This window comes from Capsicum annuum, chromosome 11, assembly GCF_002878395.1.
Source record: "Capsicum annuum cultivar UCD-10X-F1 chromosome 11, UCD10Xv1.1, whole genome shotgun sequence".
Classification (NCBI taxonomy): Eukaryota; Viridiplantae; Streptophyta; class Magnoliopsida; order Solanales; family Solanaceae; genus Capsicum; species Capsicum annuum.
In genome coordinates, this window is record NC_061121.1 from 112,496,399 (window position 1) to 112,501,674 (window position 5,276).

The window sequence follows — 5,276 nt, forward strand, 5'->3', positions numbered from 1 at the left end:
GGTTCAAATTGACGCATCTCTGGCAAAGAGTTATTGAATAACAAACTAATAGTATCCATCAACCACTTAAAACCTTTGGTTATAAAATATATAGAAAAAATTACAGAAACTAGCATCCTTAAGACTATAATTACAATAAATAGTAATACTTTTTAAAAATTACAGTTTATAGCAAAAGTAGCAATATTTTACTCACTTCATAGTAATGGAAGAATATGTATTTTTCAGTTGTGCTTATGTATTTATGAGTAATACATATATATTTTTATATGTATTTATATAGCAACATTTTACTTAAATATAAAATACAATTGCTACTTTTCGTAACTATGAAACTGCTGCTATAAAAGTTATAATTAAGGTTAAAGAGTTGTTATTTTTTAAATTTCCCAAATATATATGTATGCTTAGAATAAAATATATGTTTATATTTACTTTATTATATTAAAGTGTAAAAAATCTTTAAAAAACAATTTAATTTTGTATACTTTATTAAAAATCTTTACTATATATAAAATTAATTTTAAATGATCAAACTTATACAAACATGCGTTAATGTTACTTAACCTAATAATGTGGGCATGGAGCGGGTAGGGATAGTTGTAGAAGGGTAAAGAAGAAAGAGACAGGTAGAAGAGAAGTTTGCAAATTGTTAGGCTTAATTGGCACTACCTATAGGTCGAGATCGTTTCTGGTGAATCTCCGTTGTCATAAATTTTCCAGTTATTTCGGTTTGCATCTTCTCCATTCTCTATTTAAGTTATTATCCACAAATCACAACCGCAATTCGAATACCCAATCGATGAATCTGGTATTTCGCTAACTATTCATTTGCGATCAACAGGTCAGTATAGTATATAACTTTATTTTGTTGAATCCTAAATTCGTTGATTGTATATCTATCCATTTGCGACCATCCATTTTTACATGGGGCGGCTATGTTTTATGATGCTCTTTTTGCCAGTGTTATGTTGGAATGAATGACTGAACATTTTTTATGCTGTCAACTTAGTTGGAACTGACTGGCTATATAGGAGGAGTTGGAATTACTCATCTTGAAACATGCTTACTCCTCATTTCGTTGTATATATCCTGTTTGTTTGCCTGTTTGCTTGTGTCTTTGAAACTTCTCTGATTTTGATTTTTTCCGGAAAGTAGGAAATAGATTGATGTATTTTACAAATGCACATGAAGTAAAGAGGCACTATCATTGATAAATCACAGAGACTTTTAGGAGTTAGAGCCCGTTTGGGAATAAAACTGCTTATTTGAGAACACTTTTATAAAATGGATTTCAAAAAAGTGCTTTTAAATAAAACAGTTTGTGTTTGGTAAATTCATTCGAAAAGTGCTTTTGCTAATCAAATTGTGTTTGGATAATTTTTTTCAGGAAGTGTTTTTTTGAGACAAATGACCAAAAATGACATCTATCAATAGACTTTTATTACTAAAATTAAATTATAGAGAAAAATTATTTTAAATATCTATTAAAATATTTTTAATTAATTTTTTTAATTTAATTAAAAAGTATGTACTCTAAAATTTCAATCAATATTTATATATATAAATACATTAAAAATTAAATGGTGATATATTACTTAAATAATTTAAATATTACTTAAAACATCAAACAAAAATGAATACAGAAGTTATTTCGTAAATTAAATCACTATATATGAAAAAATAATTAGACCTTCATACATCACAAAAATTCTCAACAATTTCATCCCTAATTTTATAACGCAATGTCTCCATACTTGTAGAACATCTGTCTTGTATTTCTGAAGGTATACCAAAAGGCTGGTCTGCTTTTTCGATCTCTGTGATGATGCCTTCGTTAGCATAATAGTTAAAGTCTTTTTTAATATATTTTTACGGTATCAAAATTTACTACGAATAAGCAGTCATCATATTGATATATATATATACACACTATATTTTAACAAATATGTCACTTTTCATGAATTATTTATTTAAAATTAAATATTTGAGAAAAATTTTATATGTGATATCAAAATACAATCTTGTAACGTGATTCATCTGTCAATTGTTATCATTAATAATAATAAAATACAACAACAACAATAAACCCAGTGTATTCCCACCTAGTGGGGTCTGGGGGGTAAGATGTACGCAGTCCATATCTCTACCTCTGAAGAAGTAGAAAGGCTGTTTCCGATAGACTCCCGGCTCAAGGTACGAGATACCACACAAACACATAGTAAAGCACAGAAGCAGATTACATAACATAAATACGGCACCCATAAGTAATATAAAACAGAGGAAAGCAGAGGAAAGCACACAGATTCGTAATAAAACATGAAACACGGAACACGGAATCATAACAGGAATAAAACCCCCACCAAGTAATTCCCTACACTAGCGACCCAAACTGGCCCTAGTCCTCTGCCGTAATTCGCGTCCTCCAGACCTTCCTATCTAGGGTCATGTCCTCGGTGAGCTGTAACTGTTTCATGTCCCGCCTAATCACCTCACCCCAGTACTTCTTCGGCCTACCCCTACCCCGCCTAAAACCATCCAACGCTAGCCTTTCACACCTACGGACCGGGGCATCCATGCCCCTCCTCTTCACGTGTCCGAACCATCTCAATCGTGCTTCCCCCATCTTGCACTCCACTGAAGTCACACCAACCTTCTCCCGGATAGTCTCATTCCGAACTCTATCCCCTCTAGTCAGCCCACACATGCAGCGCAACATCCGCATTTCTGCCACCTTCATTTTTTGGATGTGGGAGTTCTTAACTGGCCAACACTCCGCTCCATACAACAAGGCCGGACGGACTACCACCCTGTAGAATTTGCCTTTAAGCTTGGGCGGCACCTTCTTATCACACAGCACCCCCGACGCGAGCTTCCACTTCATCCATCCCGCCCCAATACGATGCGAGACATCCTCGTCAATTTCACCGTTACTCTGGATCACGGACCCAAGATACTTGAAATTATCCCTCTTACATACCTCCTATGCTTCCAGCTTCACTACTACCTCATTCTCCCGCCTCTCGTCATTAAACTTGCATTCCACATACTCTGTCTTGCTTCTGCTCACCCTGAACCCTTTAGACTCAAGAGTTTGCCTCCACACCTCTAATTTATCATTCACACCCCCTTGAGTCTCATCTATCAGAACTAAACTACATCGTCTGCAAAAAGCATACACCACGGCACCTCCCCTTGAATACGCCGCATCAACACATCCATCACCAACGCAAACAAAAAGGGACTAAGAGTAGATCCCTGATGCAAGGACAGTGAAATGCTCTGAGTCTCCTCCCGCCGTCCTCACCTGGGTTTTCGCTCCATCATACATATCCTTAATTGCTCTGATATATGCCAGCGGTACTCCACTCACCTCCAATCATCTCCAAAGCACCTTCCTGGGGACTTTGTCGTAAGCCTTCTCCAGGTCGATAAACACCACGTGCAGATCCTTCTTCCTTTCCCTATACTGTTCCACCAACCTCCGTACCAGGTGGATTGCCTCCGTCGTCGAGCGGCCGGGCATAAATCCGAACTGGTTTTCCGAAATAGACACTATCCGTCTCAGCCTCACCTCGACACTCTCTCCCAGATCTTCATAGAGTGACTCAATAACTTAATCCCCCTATAGTTATTGCAACTCTGAATGTCCCCCTTATTCTTATAGAGAGGGATCATGGTACTCCACCTCTAAGCCTCGGGCATCTTTGCCGTCCTGAAGATTTCATTAAACAATCCAGTCAACCACCTTACACCAGCCTCTCCAACGAACTTTCAAAACTCCACCGGTATCTCATCCAGCCCCGTCGCCCTACCCCTTCGCATCCTGCGGACAGCCTGTCTAACCTCTTCTACCTTAAAACGTCTACAATAGCTAAAATCCCGACACTCCTCTGAGTGCTCCAGTTCCCCTAACACAATAGCTCTATCCCCTTCGTCATTCAAGAGCCTATGAAAGTACGACTGCCATCTCTTCTTAATGTGGCCGTTCTCCACCAACACTCTACCGTCCTCCCCCTTAATGCACCTCACCTGATCGAGGTCACGACCCTTCCTCTCCCTAGCCTTAGCGAGTCTAAACAACTTTTTCTCCCCTCCTTTCCTCTGTAACCCTGCATACAAGCTCTCAAAAGCGGCCGTCTTAGCTGCCGTGACTGCTGACTTAGCCTCCTTCCTCGCTAGCTTGTACTTTTTCCTGTTTACCCGCTTCTCCTCTTCGTCCTTACTTTCCACCAACTTAGCATACGCCCCTTTCTTGGTCCCCACTTTCTTCTCCACCTCTTCATTCCACCACCAATCCCCCCAATGGTGCCCGGCCTGGCCCCTAGAAACACCCAACACCTCACTTGCATTCTCCCTGATGCACCTTGCCGCCCTGTCCCACATACTATCCACGTACCCCCTACACTCCCACACCCCCATTCCCGCCAACCTCTCCCCTATCTCCCACGCATTCACTGGCGTCAGGCCGCCCCACTTAATTCTAGGTCTACACTCCTTACTCCTCCTCTTTCTATTCTTCTTTATACCCAAATCCATAACCAAGAGCCTATGCTGGGTCGAAAGATTCTCACTCGGGATGACTTTGCAGTCCTTACACAACGCCCTATCCCTTTTCCTAAGCAACAAAAAGTCAATCTGGGTCTTGGCTATCGCGCTTCGAAAGGTGATCAGGTGCTCGTCCTTCTTCGGGAAGCCCGAGTTCACCACCACCAGCCCAAAAACCCTCGCAAACTCCAATAGGGTCGCCCCTTCTTCATTTCTCTCCCCAAAACCAAAACCACCATGCACATCACCAAAGCCTCCCGGTAACGCCCCGATGTGCCCGTTGAAATCCCCTGCTACAACAATCTTCTCCGAACTAGGCACACCTCTCACCACCTCCTCCAAAGCCTCCCAAAACCGCATCTTCTCCTCCCCCTCCGATCCCACTTGCGGCGCATAAGCACTACACACGTTCAGGGTAAACCCCCGAATGACCAACTTAATAGTCATCAACCTATCGTTGATCCTCTTCACCTCCACTACCTGACCTCTAAGCTCTTCATCTACTAAGATGCCAACTCCATTCCTACGCCTCTCGCTCCCAGAGTACCACAGCTTGTAACCATCCACATCCCTAGCCTTAGACCCTACCCACTTGGTCTCTTGGACACACACAATGTTGATCCTCCTCTTCCTAAGAATCTTCACAAGCTCTATGGACTTACCCTGAAGGGTCCCTATATTCCAAGACCCAACCCTCAGCCTACCGTCATTATCCACACGCCCTCCAC

The 5,276-nt window shown here is 41.0% G+C and overlaps 1 protein-coding gene across 4 annotated transcripts in view; it reads left to right on the forward strand.

Annotated features, from left to right (window-relative positions):
* The first annotated feature begins 538 nt into the window (after nt 1-538).
* The window catches only part of LOC107852720 (telomere repeat-binding factor 1), a 12,903-nt gene continuing 8,165 nt past the window's right edge, over nt 539-5,276 (forward strand). The window contains exon 1 of one of the 4 annotated variants that reach the window (XM_016697756.2): nt 539-844. The gene's annotated coding sequence lies outside the window, so the exon portion shown is untranslated. The remainder of the gene's footprint in view (nt 845-5,276) is intronic. The other 3 variants (XM_016697758.2, XM_016697755.2, XM_016697757.2) reach the window with 3 other exon arrangements.